Below are 23,087 nucleotides of genomic sequence, written 5' to 3' on the forward strand. Positions count from 1 at the left end.
AAAAACTAGTAAGGGCTTTCCCTCAAAAAAGCCCAAAAGTAATGAACAACGTAAGTAGCAACATTTTGACATATGCTATGGTACTCCTCAAGGTTCACCTGTTCAGTTATAGTAGCAGAACTCATCTTTACAACTTTTAAAGGTTTAATCCATGCATGTGCCCAATCCACCACTTGTAGGAGCTCTCCTCAAGACAAAGATTGTGGCTAGAAAAAAGCTTGAATGGAGAAAGGTAAAGAAACTTGTCCTCCCTTTGATTCATGAAGAACCACAGCATCAGGCACCTCATCCAAAGGTTTTGGAAGTTTTCTTTGCGGAACATCTCATTGCCAAGCATATTCAAGGATTACAAAATTCTACTCTAATTGGTAAGTTTTCAAACCCTGATTTGATTTTTAATGGTATTATTACTTGGGCTCAACATTTCTGGGTTGGTTTAAGGGTGATTTTCCTCATGGATTCAAATTCCATGTATTTTATTCCGACTTTTTATTGCAAAGAAGGAAGAGATAAAATTCACAAGGAGAAAGGATGGTATTGTCAAGGATCAGGGCTTGGTACTTTTAATTGGTCCCCTAATTTTAAGGTAGATCTAGCTATTTGTCAATTCTTTCCTATGTGGATATCATTTTGTTCTCTACCACTAGAGAGACCTGGAGATAGTTTAGACTATTGCTAAACAGATAAGGATATTTCTTAAGCATGATTTGATCCCCTATGAGAAACCCAATCTTGAAGTGAGAGTTTGCTTACTAGTCTCCCAAAACAAGACCCTTCCCAAAGATATTTTTCTCAAAATTGATTGGGGCTCTTGGAGACAATTGATTAAAGTGCAAGATGCAATGATCTTTAACAAATTACAACACAAATTAGGGCATTTTGTATATCAATGTGACTCTTATAGAGGGATCATTAGTAAATCCATGGATGTCTATGATGATAGGTGTACCAATCCTTCTAAATGTTATGTTCAGAGAGGCTTTGGCTCAATGATGGTGGAGAATAATGCAGATTATGGGAGAATGATCAATGCCCTTGTCTCACACAAAGTTCTAGATGACTAGTAGAATAATAATCATATAGTGGAAGAGATTCCAAATTGATCTCCACTAGAGATAGAATAGGATAGTGTTAAGAAGTTCATTTACAAGTTATTTTCATCCATATCTCAATGGTTGATAGAAGTGATTTCAAAAAGCAGTCAACACCAATTATTACTCATCTACCTAGATATGATGGGAAACAAGGATCAAGAATCACCCGTGACACAGTCTCATGAGATGGCCAAGTTCAAAAATTGGGAAGACATGCTTAATTTCCTTCAACATAAAGCCAAATATTCCAAACCATCTGAGGTAGAGCTCAAATTTATGGCATCCCATCTCTCAGTAGCAATGGCTAAGAAATTTTTTGATGAAATCGTTGTTCAGGAAGAGGAAGATGAGTTTGAAGATCCAAGGGAATCATATATTCAAAATGTAGACAATATTTTACAAAATATAGTTAGTGATAGGGACCTCTCGACTATACTATCAAATTCCTTCATTATTGATTTGACTACATCTCCTCAATTGGTGGAGATTCTAGAGGATGTGCATGATTTTGATCTGAATCATACAACTAATCCAGTTCTCCAGGACAATTTAGCATTTATGGCTAAACCAATTATTGCCTCTACAATTGGTTTGCTTCAATTGATTATTCATAATACTATCTTAACTCCAGTTAGATTGGATGAGAATACAAATGTGATGAGTTCAAAGAACCCAACTATACTAGTGAATATGAAGCAAGATTCACAAATTATTCCTGATCAAGAAGAACAAACATTTCATAAGGGTGACTGCAATAATGACAAGATGGTTTTTTATTATTCAAAAACCCTTTTTATTGTTCAAAGTCCAATGGTAGAATCAAATATAAAGAAAACACCCAAGAAAAGAGGAAGAAAGCCTAAGTCTTCTAAGACAAGAAAACAAATTGAGGTTGGTTTACAATCCACTCTTGATGATAATTTTACCCCACACAAATGAAGCTTGAGAAGAATAGTGCGTTCTCCTTGAGTTCAATGAAGATTCTTACCTAGAATGTTAGAGGAATCAACACCTTTGACAAACAACATTGAGTCAAATAGAAATTGGACTACTTGTCTACAGATATTATTCTTTTACGAGAAACAAAGTTATCAATAGATACATATAATAAGATAGTCAACAATTGGTCATCTTGGAAGTCAGCTCATTCTCTAGGTATAGGAGCATCGAGGGGGCTCACAACATTTTGGAACAAAAAAAAAAAAAATCTGGTCACCTTATTAAACATGAAAATAATTGGCAACTAGTGCAGTTCAAGCATTTTGATTAGTGCTTTTAGATTATTAATATTTATAGGCCCTATTCAACACAGGAAAAAAGAGTATTATGGGAACATGTGTCTCAGATCATACAAGAACATGTTGAGGAGAACTTCATATTAGCAGGTGATTTTAATGCCATTGTTAGTCTTGAGGAAAAGAAAGGAGGAATATGTCCACCACCTAGAGCTAAAGAAGATTTTCAGAATTTAATATCAGATAACTAGCTGATTAACATTATTCCTATACAAGGTAAATTTACATGGGCAAACCATAGATAGGGTTTTTAACAAATTTTTGAGAGACTAGATAAATTCCTTGTCTCCCTAGTCTAGAAATTATTACAAATTTCAACCTCTGTTGAAGTACTTCTCTTTTTTATATTCTGATCATTATCCAGTGGTACTTAATATATCTATCCCTTCTTTAGTTACACGACACAAATTTGCATTTACTTTTTACCATATGTGGTTTAGACATCCACACTTCCTCCCACTCTTGAAATAATGGTGGGTATCTGCTCCTTATGTGGAGGGTAACATAATGTTTCAATTTTATTAAAAACTTCAATTCTTGAAATCTAAGATTATATTATGGAACAAGCATGTGTTCAATAATGTTTTTTCTCAAAAGGGACAAGTGGTTGAGAATTTAGAGGATGTCCACTCTCACATTATCCTTAATGGTTTGACTTTGGATCTATATGTTAAACAAAAAGTATTATAGGCTGAATGGGAGGAGCTTTGTGGCAGAGAAGAAGAATATTGGAGGCAAAAATCACAAGAATCATGGCTTTAGGAGGGAAATGAAAATACTAAGTTTTTCCACATGTCAGTCAAATAGAGGAGCACATCAAACACTATTTTTCAAATTAGGAGTTTAGATTCAAATGATATTTTGTTGAATGCAACAAGTATTCAGAATCAGGCTGTTAAATTTCTCAAAAATCTACTAGCCCCAGCTCCAAATGATCAACCATATCATGTTCTCACTAAGGAGATGCTCTCAACAATCCTTTCCTTGATTACCTTACAAGATAATTCTTTTATGATTAGACCTTTTACTCTGATTGAGCTTAAGGATGTGGTTTTTTCTATGTCCATAGATATAGCTCCTAGTCCAGATGGTTTTACAGTTGGTTTTTTTTTCAAAAATGTTGGGACTTAATTTCTTTTGATCTTCTCCTCACAATGGAGGAATTGAGAAAGCACAGCTTTATGCTTAAGAATTTCAATTGTACCAATATAGCTCTGATTCCTAAATCTTTATCTCCAAGGACTTTTGTAGACTTTAGAGAAATTTCCTTATGTAAAACTATATATAAGATGTTCACCAAGGCTATATCTCTAAGATTATAGAAGCTTCTCACAAAAATTATCTCTCCTCAGCAAGGTGGTTTTGTTCCTAGGATTGAGACCATGGAAAGAGCTCTTATTGCACATGAAACATTGCATTATATTAACTCTCATTAGCTTCCATCATTCATTATCAAGTTGGATATGGTTAAAGCATATGACAAGGTCAATTGGAATTTCCCATTTAAGATTCTTCTCAAGTTTGGTTTCTCTCCTAAGTGGTGTAGATGGGTTAAGGCTTGCATTTTTGGAGCAATTTTTCTAGTCATGATTAATGTGGTTCCTTTGGGTTCCTTTTCCTCTTCCCGAGGCGTAAGGCAGAGTGACCCACTATCTCCCTAATTGTTTATTATTATGGTAGAGGCCTTCAATGGATTGGTTACCTCTAGAAACATAAATGGAAGTTGGAAAGGAATTTAGTTGCCTAGATCTACTATATCCATTACACACGCTTTAGTTGTAGATAATACCCTATTATTTGGGTTTGCTTCTCATTAGGAAGCCAGATCAATTAAGCAAGTCCTTGACATTTATATTTTCATTTTAGGTCAGCAAATCAATACTCCAAAATTAAACATTTACGTCTTCTTCACCAATGCAATCCTTTCAGACAAAATTGTTAACATTTTGGGCTTCCAACAAGAATTGTTACCATCAACATATTTAGGAATGCCCTTTTTTATGGGAGCTAACAAGGCTGTATACTGGAAATCAATCATTGATAGAATCAAAAGTAGGGTACCAACCTAGAAAGTTAGATGGTTTTCCCTCTTGGGTAAAATTTTACTCATTAGATCTGTCCTCTCTGCTATACCAAACTATTTCATCTTTGTGTTGCATGCTCCCTCTTTAGTGATTAAATAGATCAAATAAATAATTACTAAATTCTTGTGGTGTGGATATATGTTTGGACATAGAAAAATCCCATTAATTTCATTAGAGGATATGATGCATGACAAAAATTATGGTGGAGTGGGTCTCCATAACTTGGCACTTAGAAATAAAGCTTATAGTGGAAAGTTGATTTGGCAAATGATCCACAAACAAAATAGTTTATGGTGTTAGATTATGAAATCAAAATATCTTGACTCCTTAGATCCTCTTTGAATCTTAAATACATCAAACTTACCTCGAAGCTCTAAAATATGGAAGTTTATGACTGCATCTAGGCATGTGATACTTGACTATGTTTCTTGGGAAATTAATAATGGGTGTTGAGCATTATTTTGGGAGGATTCATGGAATGGCCTACCTCCTCTACCTGCCAGATCAGAGTTTTCAAATTTCATTCAGATATAAGAAGTCTAGGTGGACAAATGGAAGAAGAAACATCCATCAGAAAATACTTAAGAACTTTGCTCCCTATCTATGCTATAAGAGTTTCAGCCATCCAAGAGCTAAGGTGTGTACAAGGGAACACACTAACCTTTGAAGGAATAGTTGGAAGACTTACTGCATTTGAGCTATCCAATTTTGACAACTACAGGCTTGAGAACCTTGAATCTATTTTCAAGGCCAAGATGACAATAAAAGATACTGAGGAGGACACATCAATCAAGAGAAGAAGAAAAGGAAAACATGCATCCATTGATAGTAGCATAGATGAGGAAGATGTGAAACAGTTAGAAGCACTAGTGGCTGGGAGATTCCATTGAGGTAAATGAAAATTCAAAGGTAAGTTCCCTATCATATGTTTCAATTGCAATGAAGTAGGTCATATAGCTACAAGATGTCCACAAAAGAAAAACTATAAAGAAGGAAACAAGTTCAGGAACATAAGAGAAGATGACAACAAAGATTACAAGGAGAAAGGAAAGAGATGCTACATTGTTGAAGAAGACTCTAATAAAAATGATGATGAATTAGTCTATTTAGCCATCAAGGATGAATTAGACAAAGATGAAGATGAAGCAACAAAATTAGTTACCTGTCATGTGAACAAGAATGACAAGTGGATCATAGACAGTGGATACTTACATCACATGACAGGAGATAAAAGTAAGTTCATTACCTTTACTCAATACAATGGAAATAGTGTTAGATTTGGTAATGATGCTCCATGTCAAATCAAAGGGAAAGGATCTATTATACTTATAGAGAAAATTTCATGTGATAATGCATACTATGTTGAAGGATTGAACTACAACTTGTTGAGTGTATCAAAATTAGGCAATGTAGGTTGCAAATTTGAATTTGGAAACAAAACTACCAAGATTTATGACACTGATAGAAATTTGATAGGAAAAGGTGAACAAACTAAGAGTAATTTGTTTTACTTAGATATGGAAGAAGCAACATGTCTTGTTGTTAGACTTGATGATGTGTGGTTATGGCATAAAAGGCTGTGTCATTTTAATTTTGAAAATTTAATTAGTATCAGCAAGAAAAAGAAAGTCAGAGGATTGCCCAAGTTGAAGAAACTTGAAAACACAATGTGTAAACAATGTCAACTAGGGAAAATGACTAAGTCTAGTTTCAAAAGCAAAACATACACTTCCAAAGAAGTACTAGAGTTAGTTCATGCAAACTTATGTGGCCCAATAGAAGTGCAAAGCTACTTAGGAGACAAATACATAATGCTACTTGTAGATGACTATTCCAGGATGATGACTGCTATGTTTTAAAAGCAAAATCTGATATATTGCAAATGTTCAAGTGGTATTTGGCTAGAGTTGAGAAAGAAAAAGGAAAGATCCTGAAATGCCTAAGGTCAGATAGAGGAGGTGAGTTCACATCAAGAGAGTTTGAAACATTTTGCAATGACAAAGGTATCAAAAGGGAAACATCAGCACCAAGAACTCCACCATAGAATGGTATTTCTGAAAGGAGAAATAGATCAGTGATTGATTGTGCTAGAAACTTGATGATGGAGAAAAATGTTGCACTAAAATGCTAGAGAGAAGCTATAAGTACTGTAGTCTACACACTGAATCGAGTTCAAGTCAAGAAAGGTACAAATGCAACACCCTTTGAATTATGGTATGGTCATTCACCTAATGTTAAACATTTCAAAGTGTTTGGTTGTAAATGCTATATTCTAAAAGACACTAGAAATGGAAAGTTTGATGCAAAAAGTGATGAAGGCATATTTATTGGATACTCCACTGGAAGTAAGGCATATAAGTGTTTGAATACTAGCACTAACAAAGTTGTGGAGAGTGCAAATGTAAATTTTGATGAGCATGCAAAAGTTCAGGTTGATGAGTCAAAGCAAATAGAGGATTATAGATCCTTTGTATACTTCTACAAAGGAATGACAGTTGAAAAAAATGTTGCAAATCAAGTTGAGAATCAACAACAAACTTCAGTATCTATTGAGTCTCAACCAGTGAATGTCGAGTTTCATTTACAAGCTGAGCTGGAGAATGTAGAAAATGCACATACTAATTCTAAAAATAGTATGCAAGAAAGAAATGATGAAATTCTAGATAAAGAAGAATGAAATGACTCTAAAGCCAAAAGTTCAAATTTGGAAAGAAGAACTGAACCCAAATTAGCCAAGTATGTAAGAAGACATCACTATGCAGATCAAATCATTGGTGATAAGGATGCTAGACCAATGACAAGGAATAAACTGAGAAATCAATCATGTCTACTGAGCAAGGTTGAACCCAAAATAGTCAATTATGCACTACAAGATGATGACTAGTATAAGGCTATGAAAGAAGAGATAGATCAGATTGAGAAGAATAAAACTTGGTCTCTAGTTTCCAGACTAGTTGATAAGAATGTGATTGGTTCCAAATGGGTGTTTAAAAACAAACTTGATGAGAATGGTGAAATAACAAGAAACAAAGCCAGATTAGTTTGCAAAGGCTATGCGCAAGAAGAATGACTGGATTATGGAGAGACATTTGCCCTTGTTGCAAGAATGGAAGGAGTAAGAATATTACCTGAATATATTGCATATCAAGGTTTCAAAGTCTACCAAATGGATGTGAAGTTTACTTTTCTGAATGGTATACTGGAGGAGGAAGTCTACATGGAACAACTAAAGGGATTTGTTGATGAGAAGAACAAGGACATGGTTTGCAAGTTGCACAAAGCACTTTATGGATTAATGCAAGAACCTAGAGCATGGTATGAAAGGTTGCACAAATATCTTATAAATATAGGATTTGAAAGAATAGATGAAAACAACAATTTGTACATCAAAGATGAGGAAGGTAAAGACATTTTGATATCATAAATCTTTGTTGATGACATAATATTTGGAGAAAAAGATGTTTTATGCAAAGATTTTGTTGATCAAATGAAGCATGAATTTGAGATGTCAATGTTTGGAGAAATCAAATTTTTTGTTGGATTGCAAGTACATCAGTTAAAGAATAGAATATTTGTGACCCAATCCAAATACATCAAGGAAGTACTCAAAACATTTGGGCTAGAAGACTCAAAACTAGTTTGCACACCAATGGCAACAAGCCATAAACTATCCAATAATGATGAATTTGCTGAAGTAAATCAAACATTGTATAGGTCAATGATTGAAAAGCTACAATATGTTTTACATAGTAGACAAAATATTGTATTAGCTCTTGGAATAGTAGCAAGATTTTTTGCCAATCTAAGTAAAAATCACTTAATGGCAGTGAAGAAAATATTGAGATACCTGAAAGGAACTGATGACTTTGGTTTATACTACAAGAGGAATGAGAAGTTTGAACTAAAAGCTTACACTAATACAGACTGGGGAGGTAACATTGATGATAGAAAAAGAACCAATGGAGGAGCACTTTTCTTAGGAAAGAGGTTGATTACATGGACAAGCAAAAAGCAACGTTGCACCTCACAAGAATGAGAAGTTTGAACTGAAAGCTTACATTGATGCAGACTGGGGAGGTAATATTGATGATAGAAAAAGCACCAGTAGAGGAGCACTTTCCTTAGGAAAGAGGTTGATTACATGGACAAGCAAAAAGAAAAGTTGCACCTCACAATCTACTACTAAAGTTGAATATGTGGCACCTGCTATAAACTACACCAATATTGTGTGGACCAAAAATTTGTTGCAAGGTATGAAGGAAGAAGTACTTGAGCCTATGACACTTTATTGTGATAATACAAGTTCTATGAATATATTGAAGAACCCAGTAATGCATGCTAAAACTAAGTATATTGCAATCAAGTATCACTATGTAAGAGAGCTGGTGGAAGACAAACAAGTGAAGATGGAATATGTCAGCTCAAAGGAATAGATTGTTGATATCTTCACAAAAGCACTACCTAAAGATGCTTTTGAGTATCTTAGAGGTAAGTTAGGGGTGATACCCATAGCTAAGGCTACTTGAATCAAAAAGAAAGAATGCCTTACATCAAATAAGCTGAATGTTGAAGATTCTACACAATGATGCAGAGGATTTTTACTTTGGGATCCATACCTAAAGTAGTAGAAGTGCTAAAAATTCAAATTAGTCACAAGAAAGGTGACAAAGGGAGACATTAAATGAAATTTTAAGAGCTACATATGCATATTAAGACGCTAATATGTCTTTGGCATTGTTGTCAAAGAGGGAGAAGTGAAAAACTAATCAATAACTGTTGAAGATAAAATATTAGAAAAGAAGAGGGAGATTTTAGAGGTTGATCATAACAATAGAAGATGAATAATACAGAGGGAGAAAGATAAAGATAAAGGATACAACAAAAAAGAGGGAGAACTAAAATGAAACAATCAGAATAGTAGTAGGAGATGTGATGTTACAATTTACTTTTTTGGCATTTGACTTACTATTCTAACCTAGTAAGCTTTTGGTGGAATACTTTAGTTTGATGGTTGATCAGTTTAGTTTGCCATCAATGCCAAAGAGGGAGATTGTTGGAAATCTGATTAAAAAGCTCATTATTGTTGAAGATCAAAAAGGGAGATTATTGTAAAAGAATGTTTTCAATCATTGTTTTTCCATTGATGTCAAACTTGCTATTTGTAGGATCATATTTGCTTATAAGATCCAAGCACTATCACTTAGTTGATTGATGAAGAGGATTTGATAAACAAGATGTGACAAGAGCACCTAAAGGAAAGGTTGAGTTATGATGTTGTAATGAAGTGCAAGGATTAGTTAAGAAAATGGTTAAGTAATGTATTGATGGCATACTCAAAGATACAAAGGTTGGTCACACTTAGATACATTGGAAGAAGAAGTTGTGACAAGGTTGACTGCAAAGCTTTAACTAAGATCATCAATAGGTGCCAAGAAAGTTAGTTGAAGCTGAGAAAATTCTTAGTAGAAGCCAAGCATCAAAAAAATTTCAGTTGATGCCGAGTGATCTTCAGGTGTGGAGCATCAGATAAAACATAGTTGATGTCAAGTAACACAATATGTGTCAAGCACCAGTATTTCAATAGTGTTGAGCTTCTTTTTATTTCAAATGATGAAGATTAACCAAATCTAAACTAACATAGTGGTTGCATTGAATTTTGTGAATGAGTTGGAAGATAAGGATCATGAGTTGTTGGCACAGAATCTTATGTAAACTATTTTTGGGTGAATTCTAAAAGATTATTCAAGAAGTTTCTAGAGGAAATAGAATGTGGGTTAGATACAATGAATGCTACCTAATCCATGCAAATTGAAATTGAAAAATAGAAGAATCGATAGGAAAAGGAACTCCAAGACTTCTATTTAAGAAGTCATAAACCAAATACAAAGAGCTATTTATACTGTTGATGCTAAAGTGCCAAATCTGTGAAGTGATTGAAAGGGTGTCAAGAAGGAGACATCAAGGAGAAAGAAGAGCACAAAGGCTCTACTTCTACGAGTGGTCATGAAGAGATGATTGCACTGGTACATTGAGTATGGAGACTCAAGGAGAAAAAGTTTGAAAGAAAAGACAAGTTGTTAAGTGTTGTAGAGATTGAATGCCAGGCAAGGGTATGAGCTGAGAAGTGATTTGAGATCTACAAGATAAGTTGTATGTTGTAGTCAAGTCAAGATTTTCTAACACTCTCTAGCAATTGTATTAGATTTGAAAATCCTATGGATTGAGGTCAGCCTAATAGCCATTTGTATGTCCTTTAACAGGGTGGCATTCCAAGTGAATGTTCTAAAGTCCTCTAACTAGGCCCACTTCTAACAGGCTGGTTAAATCTTCTAACAAGGTCACATTTAATAGTGTGTTGTAAGCCTTTAATAGGGTAGGCCTTTCATAGGGCATCACTTTAGAAGGGTGAAAATTGAGTAGCTGTTACTAGTGGTTTTTCCCAAATTGGGTTTCCACGTAAATCACTATGTCATGTGTTGATTTCTTGTGTGTTATACTTGCATGTTGATTTATAGTAACTTGCTAATTAGATAAGTTAAAGTTTGGATGGATGAATGGTTGAATGATTTCAATTTACTTATTGAAAAGTTTGAATAGGACATTTGGACCTTGAATAACTAATTCACCACCCCACCCCCCTCCCACCCATCCCCCCTCTCAGTTATTCTAAAGAAATTCTAACATAATATTGCTCTTCTATTCAATCAGGTTGTTAGTGATAGGGAGGTATTCTTTCTTGAACAAGAAGACATGATTCTTTGGGCCTTTGTTATTAATGGATGCTATTTAATCAAAGATGGATATTTGGCTCTTAGTAGTTTGGAAAATAATTTTATAAAGAAAAGGGCTTATTTTATTGTTGGAATGATTGTGCATTGCCTAAAGAAGGTTGCTTCTCCTGAATAGCTCTTCAAAAAAGGTCATTAACAAGTGACACGTTAGAAAGATTCAGTATTGCCCAAAAATTTAAATACCTTCTATGTGGGCAATTTTTTTGAAGATGTTGATCATGTTTTTCTTTATTTTTCTTTTGCATAAGATTGTTGGTTGTTTCTTCTCAGCAAACTTATTTTTTAATGCCATTGCCAAACTCCTTATGGGATTTGTTTGAAGCCTGGCCGGTGTTACATGCAAAATCTCTCCTAGCACCCATCTGGAAATGTTCCCCATCCTTGGTTGTTTGGGCATTGTGGTGGGAAAGGAACACGCATATCTTTAGGTAGGAGCAATCTACAGTTAGTGTTGTCACAGACATAATTGAAAAATCTATTTCTGAACTGGTTATAGCTAATATTAGGAAGAGGTCTTTGCAAATTGGCTTCTCCAATCAGGATAATCAAATTCTCAAAAACTAGAAGCTTGTGTCTATTCCAAATGTTTTAAACCTCACAAATACATTGAAGAAAGACAGATTGAATGTGAAATGGAAACCTTCAAACCAAGGTGTTATTAAGCTAAACTTCGATGGTGCATCTCGTGGCAATCCAGGGATGTTTGGTATAGGTATGTGTTTACAAAATCTCTTGGGCATACATCTAATTATAAAATCTTCACCTATTCCATGGGGCACCAACAATAATGTTGAGGTTTCAGCTTTGCTCCTTGGCCTTGTCATAGCATCATCTAAGAAGATACCTCGGCTCCAAGTGGAAGGGGACTCTCTTATTATTATTCAGGCTTGTATTAATAGAAAAATTCAATGTAGAAGTCTAGCATACAAGCTAAAATAGGCTTGGTGCCTAATTGATGCTTTTGAAAATTGCCTCCTTATGCATACTTATCATGAAGGTAACCAATTGGCTGAATACCTTTCAAACTTAGGATGTGATGGAAAGAAACTAGATAGTTGGGATCCAAATACACTAGTAGAGCTATATCCAAGTTTAGTGGATATCATTAACAATGTAACAAGGTTGTCATGATTTATCATTTGGCACTCTCCATGCCATCATTTAGTGCCTTGTGCATCCTACTTTCTTGGGCTATGAATTTTGAAAATCATTATTACTATGAGGAATCATTTTGCAAAGTTTCTTGACACTTTGTATGGAATCTCCTTGCATCTTGGTATTGGGTGACGATTTTGAGTTTTCTTCCAGGTTTTTTCCCGAATGAACCCTTGAACCTATTTTTAATATAAATAATATATATAGTGGCTCCATCTATTTTTTAAAAAAAATATCAAATCTTTAATTTTTAAATATTTTAATTATCTGTTATGTTTTCATGCATGCTTTTTGCAATATAAAATATCTTTATTAAATTTATTTGCTTTCTCTTTATTAAATTTTAATTTCATGCAAAAGCTTTATGCAATTTAATTAAAATAAAATTTATTAAATAATTGCTTACTCCCTCTTATTAATTTATTATATTTTAATTTCATGCATAAGCTTTATGCAATTTAATTAAAATAAACATTATTAGATAATTTCTTACTCTCTCTTATTCATTTATTATATTTTTAAATTTCTTGCATACACTTTATCCAATTTAATAAAAATAAACTTTATAAATTTTATATTTCTCTCTCGAGTTAATTACGAGACATTTTAATAATATATTTATTAATTCAACTAATATTATTATTTAGAGTTTATTATTAAAATAAAACTCTCAAATAATTATTATTAAATTAAATAAATATAAATACGTCAAAAATAGAACTTTAATATAATCTTCTAAATCTAATTATTTTATTTAATTAATTGATGAGATGTTTTAATAATTATTAATTTAAAGAAATATAATTATGCCTAAATTAGAACTAAAACTTTATCTTTAAATTGAATTCTTTTATTTAATTAATTTCTCAATTAATTAAATATAATTAAATATCAAATTTCTTTATAAAATTTCAATTAAATTAAATCATTAAATTATCTTTTAATTTGATTTAATTATAATAGAAAATCACCACATACTCACAAAATCAAAAATGACAACTCAATTAAAGGCAAAGAACATAATCAAACTCTAGGTCAAAATCATGAATTCACATCATTTGATGAATTTGGATGGGTAAACTAACTCAGATACTTGTCCTAACTTTCTAGGACAAATGGTTTTAAAGGTTAGGATTTGGACTTAAGATTATATCTCCCCTCTCTTACCATTGAGATAATGTGATAGGGTACACTCATCCTAGCAATTTAGTGAAGTTGATACCCGGTACCTGCAATCTTCATAAAATCCATGCATGTACAAACACATATATGTTAAACTAAAAAAGAAATGGAAGGAACTGGTGCATCATGTAGATCTCGACTAGCAGGTGACTACGACTCCCTTCCTTAACCATATCAGAAACATCATACATATATAAAATATACATGCACACCATACACATGCAGTATGGAGTAAGTATCCATAAAAAAATACATATGATAATCCATCTAATTAATCATCATCAATAATTGAAATCACTGTAATAATCATCATAAAATCAACTAAATATGAAATAATATCTGATAATCTAAAAGATAGTGCTACTAATCAACAAGCATAAACTTGCCTAAAAGAGTTTGGCAATAATAATAAAATGCAAACTAGGGGTAGACACTACATCCACCCCCCCTAGACTTTGGCTTACTCTTGCAAGCCTACAAGAATGGGAAAACCAAAGAACTCAATGTACGGGTCCCATTGGACCCTTTCCCCCTATAGGAGGATTCGACTCTACTAAGAACACTATAAAAATAATTTATGAGAAAACAAGGTGTTATAATAACCATAAAAATACTACTATAAAGCATATAGAAAAGACATAGGTTTTGAAAATAGTATAAGTTCAAATTTTCAATTTTTCCTATTTACATATAATTCAACTTTGAAGTTTAAATGTTCAAGTTTGAAAATATACAACTAAAAGTTTAAGTTTTGTTTTAGTTCAACTAGTTCAAGTTTTAGTTTGGAATAGATATACATAATAGTTTAAATTTTAATTTTTGTTCAACTAGTTAACAACTAGTGGCATTCCAATATGCCCAGAGCTCTTAATGTAGAACTCAACCTCTAATACTAGATGTAATGCCTCACCAAAGGATCCAAAATAATTAACCTAAAGTTTTATTAAGTTTGCCAAAAAAAAAAATTAAAAGAAAGAATAACATACACATCAATCATAAAGTAGTGAAAGCAATAACATACAATCATAAATAAGAAAACATAATAGATTGCATTCCTTAAGGATCCCAAGATGTTGAGTCACATTTAAATTTAATTAATATTAATTCTAACAAATACCACATCCATATGAAAGAATAATTAAAAATCCAAAGTCGATTTAAATAAAATATATTTATTTTGAATGCCACTTGGTAATAAAATTCAGAATGCTCAATCATCCATTGTACATGTCATAGGGTATGAAAGGCTAAAAGAATATACATTTATAAAAGTAGGTTACATCATCCTTTTGGGATCCATGAAACAAAGTACAATACAATAAGTGAAACCATTCATCATAAAGACATAACTATCTATCATAAAGATACAACCATCCATCATAATGTACAAATATAGAATGAAAGGAAATGTGATAAAGGTATGCTCTGATACCACTGACAAAGGGCCACACCACCCTTACCCACTCACAATCAAGAAAGCAAAAATATGGAGACCAATAAAAAAAAATGCTTCACAAGAAATTTTATTATACTTGAAGATCTTTACAGCACCCACAAGATGATATCAAGCTTCTCCTTGAGCTTCTCCTTCCACAACTTCTACTTCTCAAGTTTCTACTCCTCAAGCTTCTCTTTGAGCTTCTATTTCTTGAGCTCCTTCTTGAGCTTCTACTCCTCAAGCTACTCCTTGAGCTTCCACTTCTCAAGCTTCCCCTTGAGCTTGATTTAGAAATGCTCATATGCCTTGCTTAAATAGGAACTTACCACCCTATGCATGAATTATCCATAACCTTCTAGAATTCCTCCAAAACCTTCTACAACTTCCACAACCTTCTACAACTTCCAAAACTTTCTACAATATTCATAACCTTCTAGAATTACAACCAAGCACCACCATGTGGCACAATTAGAAAATTATATTTCCTTTATGGATCATTACAAATATTAAATGCAAGATTTAAGAAACTTTCCAAAAGCTTCTAAGATGCCACCTACACACCTCGATTAATGTAATGACAACTATTTTTTTTTCTCCTCTAATTTTCGTCACTTTTCTCTCTCCAAATTTTTTTTTTTTTTTTTCTCAATAATTTTTTCATGCAAGATGCTCCTGCATCAAAATGCAGACAAGGAACTCTAGCCACGACATCAATGGGTAGATCTCAATGGTAAGAGTAAAAAGCATTACCACCCGACCGCATGGTAAACCCAAAAATACCCACTCCCACCATGCTAAGGAGATAGTCTCAAGTCCCAAATAGGATATCAATCCAAAAGTCAAAAATAATCTCTAAGTCTAGGAAACCCTAAAAGTAATCTAACTGAAAGGTTCTAAGATAAATCAACATCTAGACCCAGATGTACACAAAGACACATAGGAAATCTATACTACTAGTGGGAAGTGTCATCGCATAAGCCAACTCTAGGGTTACCCAGCTAGTCTTTTAATCCTCTAGCTCCCTAGTGACTCTATGCGGCAATAGTATACTTTAGTATTGACAAGGCATACTAACGAGTCAACTCTAAGGTTACTCGTCTAGTCTTTTAATCCTCTTGCCCCTTACTAACTTTTTGTCATACCAATATCTTATTAATTCATTTTAAACCCATTTAATAAAATGTTATCAGTTATTAAACTACTTACAATGGGTTACCCTGGCAGCCACTTTGGGCCCTGGCTTCCATTATAAGCCACTTCCCAAATTAACATATAGATTACCTACCCTAGGCTCATAAAAGTACAAATCAAAGAATCATAGTATATCACCATAGTCCTATACAAGTGTTTGGAAAGAATTAAATGATAATTCACAATAACACATCAATTCTTTATGAGCAATTGGAAAGCATCCCAAAAATACTGTTCGAAGACTCAAAATTGTTATGTCAAACATGTCATAACATGACATCACCAAGAAAAAATCATACAAACACCTCAGTCCTATAAAAGTGACTAGAAAGAAATCCAAATACAACTAATTAAAGACTCAAAGGTTATATTAGATAGGTAACACCATACACCTCAATTTCACACAAAAACACTGGAAAGCAATAACAATCAATAGATCAAAACACCTCATAGAACATACAAGACTCATTACCATGGTTGAGTATAAAAGATCATATATAAACATCATCATGACATAACAGAATAAACCACCAAGCCTCTAGTAAACATCCTGACTAGCCAAAGCTAAGACAAACCCAAAAACCCCAACACTAGTAAATAACACATCACATAAAGCACATACAAAACTGTATTCAATAATTCATTAGGTTTTGAAAACTCTAAAGTTCAATATTTACTCAAAGTTTTTAGATTAAATCACAAACAATTATATAATGAAAATTAATTTTTTCAAACAAAAGTTTCAACCCAAAAAACTTCTGAAAGTGGAAACACAACAGACATGAAGAAGACATGAATTTGAAGAACAAGCAACTACTACACAAACCCTCAAGATCCTACCTAGATCTGATGCTAAAACAATGAACACAGAAACATGCAAGAATCTCCTTTTTCCTTTGAAAACCCTCTTTTTGGAAATTGGCTCCTCCAAACCCGTGTATCTAAAAATGAGCTCTAACTTCCTTAATAAAGAGTTTTTCCCCCTAATCAAGGCTTTGATCATGCAATCATGTGAAAATTCTTTGACTTTAATTATTATATTTTTTTTTATTAGTTATAGATAGATCAAAAAGAGAAATACATAGTTCACCAAGTATCAAAAAAGAGGAATAGCCTCACTTCAAATCCAAAGTAGCAACTATACAACTAGAATAGACCATATACAACATGAACAAAACATAAACAAAAGAGGAGCTAGTGCAGAATATCAAAATATGTATCCACCCACATGGTCCAACCAAGTGGGCCTTCCATTCCAACAATATTCTTCATAAGGATCTGGGACAGCATAAGGATCTCCTCCTTCCTGGCATTATGATTCCTCCTAATCACTTGGTTTAGTCTCCAGCACATGTCCTCAAACATCCACAAATCATCAATAGTCCTTCTCCATTGATAGCCATAATTAAGCTCATAAAAGAAGAAAGTAGCTTTACCATCTTTGCAAAATATTCTTAGCTTATCCTTTTCAATCATCATGGTAGTTCGAATATGCAAGAAGATTTTAAAATATATGAGTTTACAATAAAACTTAGTAAGAAACCTTGGCTTACTTTAATATTTTTTCTCATTCATGCATTTCTAGATCTGCCAAAGAATGTTAGAAGACAACATGTTCCAGAAAAAATTAGCATCCTTACTAAGACCTTTAATGTGACCAATAATAATTTCAATGATATTCACATTAATAGGATTAAAAATACCAGAAAGGTTCCATATTTATTCAACAAAAAGGCAATCAAACAAGATATGTCTACTAGAATTAGGCAACCTATAGATATTACATATATCAGAATGTTGATTATCTCTTTTAATTGGAAGTCTATCAAGTAACAACAACCATTTAAAACATTGAATTATTATATTTTAATTTTAATGCACACACTTTATGCATTTTAATTAAAATAAACTTTATTAAATTAAAGCTTTCTCTCCCTTATTAATTTTTGAAGCATTTTTAATAATATATTTATTAATTTAATTAATAATTTTATTTTATTTTATTGATAAGAGGCCGAAGCCAAGATTAATTATTACATGTATTATTATTAATTATTATTTTATTAAGCATGAGTTGATTCGAACCCAAGACCTCTTCTAAAAGAGGCTCACAATTTATTGTTGTGTTGTAGGCTCTTGCCTATTTAATTAATAATGTTACTTAGAGTTTATTATTAAAATAAAATTTCTAAATAATTATCATTAAATTAAATAAATATAACTACACCACAATTAAAACCATAACTTTATCTTTAAATTTTCATTCTTTTATTGAAATAAATTCACGAGACATTTTTTTTACTAATATATTTACTAACTCAATTAATAACGCTATTTAAATTTTATTATTAAAATAAAACTCCTAAATAATTATCATTAAGTTAAATAAATATAACTATGTTTGAAAATTTTAATGTAGTCTTTTAAATTTAGTTCTTTCATGCACATTTTAAGAACTTTTTCATTAAAATATCTTTTTATATTTTCTTTTCCTCCACTTTATTAATTAGTGCAAGCACTATTTAAAACATAACTTTTTATTTAAATTAATAAGAATAATTTAAGCTCATTTTTTATGTGCAACTCTAATTAAATAATTACAATAAAATAATATTAAATCTTTAATCTTTTAATCGTTTAATTATCTTTTATGTTTTCATGCATTCTTTTTGCAATATAAAATATCTTTATTAAATTTACTTGCTTTCTCTTTATTATAATTTAATTTCATGCATAAGCTTTATGCAATTTAATTAAAATAAACTTCATTAAATAATTGCTTACTCTCTCTTATTAATTTATTATATTTTAATTTCATGCATAAGCTTTATGTAATTTAATTAAAATAAACATTATTAAATAATTGCTTATACGCTCTTATTAATTTATTATATTTAAATTTTTTGCATCCACTTTATGGAATTTAATAAAAATAAAATGTATAAATTTTAAGTTAATTAAAAGATGTTTTAATAATATATTTATTAATTCAACTAATAATATTATTTAGAGTTTATTATTAAAAAAAACCTCATAAATAATAATTATTAAATTAAATAAATATAAATATGTCAAAAATAGAACTTTAATATAATCTTTTAAAACCAATTATTTTATTTTATTAATTCAATGGATGTTTTAGTAATATATTTATTAATTCAACTAATAATATTATTTAGAGTTTATTATCTAAAATAAAACTCTTAAATAATAATTACTAATTTAAATAAATATAATTACGCCTAAATTAGAACTAAAACTTTGTCCTTAAGTTGAATTCTTTTATTTAATTAATTTCTGAATTAATTAAATATAATTAATTATCAAATTTCTTTTTAAAATTTTATTAAATTAAATCATTAAATTATCTTTTAAGTTGATTTAATTATAATAAAAAATCACCACATACTCACAAAACCAAAAATGACAACTCAACTGAAGGCAAAGAACAAAATCAAACTCCAAAGTCAAAATCACAAATTCACATCACTTGACGAATTCGAATGGGTAAACTAACTCAAATACTTGTCCTGATTTTCTAAGATAAATGGGTTTAAAGGTTAGGATTTGGACTTAAGAATTTATCTCCCCTCTCTTACCATTGAGATAATGCAATAGGGTATGCTCATCCTGGCAATTCAGGAAAGTCGATACTTGGTACCTACAATCTACATAAAATCCACATTTGTACAAACACATATATGCTAAACTAAATAGGCAATGACAAGAAGTGGTGCATTGTGTAGATCTCGACTAGTAAGTGACTACAACTCCCTTCCTTAACCACATCAGAAATGTCATACATAAAGAAAATATACACGCACACCATACACATGCAATATGGGGTAAGTTGTTAGGATAAACCACGGACAGAAATAAAAACTACATGCAAATATAACCAATAACAAAAATAATAGAACACACAGAAATGAACACAAAGGCACCAAGATTTAACGTGGTTCACCCAATCCCTAGGCTACGTCCACCAAACAGCAAGTCTGATCTTATTAAAACCCAGTGATTACAACCTGATTACAATCCGTAATCCCTTACAGCTCAATACCGCCGCAAGAACCAATTTCGTATCACCACATATATAAAATACCCAACCCTAAGCCCTTTTTATACAAGTATTAAACCGGTTTAGGGTTATAACATGTCGGCCATATGTCGGCCATAATATGTCGGCTACCATGTCGGCTACTTCCAAAAAAAAAAAAATTTTGGGGCGATGCCCTGAACCCCACTATTTATGAAGTATGTACAGTACTTTCCTGATCAGTCACCACAATCTAACAATCTCCCACTTGGGGACTGATCAGGCTCCACACTAAACAACAATCTCCCACTTGGAGACTGATCCTGTAGCAATACAACTACCGCATGGGGCTCCCACTGGATCAAACCACCCTGGACTAAAACTACATGCAAATATAACCAATAACAATAATAATAGAACACACAGAAATGAACACAAAGGCACCAAGATTTAACGTGGTTTATCCTAATAATTGGTATCAGAGCCTGGTTTTGGCTTGGTCATGGGTTCAAATCTCCCCGGTTCCTTCCCGACCCGCGTAAGCACCTGGTATGCGCGTCGAGGGGGAGATTGTTGGGTGATGCGACATGCTCCCCTACCCACAGGTGGTTAATTATGTGGTGTTCCATGTTCACTAACAGTCATGGCTTTTGGTGCAATGGTAAATGGGCCCAACATAAGTATCCATAAGAAAACACTTGTGATAATCCATCTAACTAATCATCATCAATAACTGAAATCACTGTAATAATCATCATAAAATCAATTGAATATGAAACAATATCTAATAATCTGAAAGATAGTGCTATTAATCAACAAGCATAAATTGGCTTAAAAGAGTTCAGTAATAATAATAAAATTCTAACTAGGGGTAAGCACTACAAGAGCCAGGAGCTCAAAGTTGCACATGATCTAGAAGCCTTTGGCATGTCAAAGAATAAGAACTCTGATGATTTATTGTTGTAAATTGCAGCAGTAGAAGCATAATGGAATGGATTAATTATAGTCTTCTCTATTAAAGGTGGTGTGCAAGAAGGTAAAGGGTGAAAGATGTTTTGGAAGAAACAATCAGTATAAAGGGTAATGCCAATATTGTGGTTGTTGCAACTGAGAGAAGAGGCTTACATATTAGCCAAAAAGAGGTTCAAAAAGCCCAAGTTATTTTTGAGTCTACAAAAAAGAATTACTCGGCACACGCCTCTGGAGTACATAACACTTGATCTCTACATATTGAGAGTCCCTAATGTCATGGTAAACAAAATTAGGACAATGTTGGTGAAATAGAACCTCCTCAATGTTGTGAAAGGAGGAGATTGGATGGTGAGGGCGAGAATATTGTTTCTCATCATCATTATTCATAGACAATAGATGATACTAAGTTGCACACACATCTCCCTGGTGATCATCTAATAAAAATACATTCAAATGTGTAAATAGAGCATTTTTTTGGGGAGGGTCACGATGGAAATTATGTGGGTGTGAGATTATTTAATTCTCCAGTTCAAACTTTGGGATCAAAACATGGTATTTAGGATCATCAGTGTCTGTCAAATTTGAATGTTGTAAGTTTGCATGATTGGGATTTTGAAGGAGATCATGGAAGTCCAATCTTTGCTTGGTGCTCAAATATTGATTGGAATTTTTATAGAATAAACCATGGTGATAAAGAAAAGTTTGATAAAGAAAAGTAATGAATTGCTACTAGTCATGGCAGACTTTTGCCAAAGACCAGTGAGGATAACTCTGGCCACTATGCAAGTCCAAAGGACAATATAGTTTGTGATGTAAAACAACACACAAACAATGTTAGCCCCTCAACACAAAACATCGGAAGTGAATTTCCCTTAGAATCCTCTCCATGCGATGCTAGAAGAGTAGATAGTTTGGAAGACCATTTTAATGGTTCACAATATCCTACACAACCTATAAATAATTTTAATGGGTCAAACAGTGTAGAAAGTACAGTTGATTATGGCCTAGGAGGCCCTTTTATTGGTCATCATGAAGAAAGTATCATCAATATTTCACTAACTACTCACCATTGGATAGAGGCTTAGGGCACGAGGGAATTGAAAAAAACTAATGTAAAAGGTGTATTTATTGAGTATATGAATGCAGTCATATTAGAATTTGTACTACATCACATCATTTGGCTATCCTCCAGCTACGATTGCTTCTTGAATCCCAAAGTACATATGAGGAGCATCCTGTCATAGAGTTAAAGGATGTTATGGAGAGACTAAAGGAAATGGGTGCAGGAAAGGTGTTTGGAAAAGTGAAAAATGTTACAAGTTCTTGTGAGGACAAAGAAATATATTGTGCACCTATCAAAATTGGACAAGAAGATATTTTTTATTCTAATTTAATGTAGAGAAGACTCATTAGGAGTGTGCTAGAGCAAAGTTTGGTAGCCTTGAGATCGTCTCAAGGCTTCGTTTTTTTCTAAAATTAGAATGGTAAGCAAGGATGCTAATACACATGGGTGTACCAATTGAACTTCACAAGGGAGTTTGTTGGGATATGAAGCCCAAAGGTCGTTGACTGTTCATTCTCCCTCAACTCTTCATATTCATAAAGCTCTTTATAAAGGCTATGTGCAGCCAATGTAATGTAATCATATTAGATCCATTAATATAAATATTCCCTTCTTGAGTGTGGAATAGGCAAGTAACCACGATAAATACTTGCCTGTCATTATAGCATAATCATTTTAGTCTTCTATTTTTATCATGATTTTTTAAAAGCAAAATTTAAGAATCTGTCGAAGACCAAATAGGTTAGTCCGGGCCATATATAATAATCCCTAGCCCAGGCCTTA

The sequence above is a fragment of the Cupressus sempervirens genome, chromosome 10, assembly GCF_028749045.1.
Source record: "Cupressus sempervirens isolate cs-2001-9-10 chromosome 10, ASM2874904v1, whole genome shotgun sequence".
Taxonomy (NCBI): domain Eukaryota; kingdom Viridiplantae; phylum Streptophyta; class Pinopsida; order Cupressales; family Cupressaceae; genus Cupressus; species Cupressus sempervirens.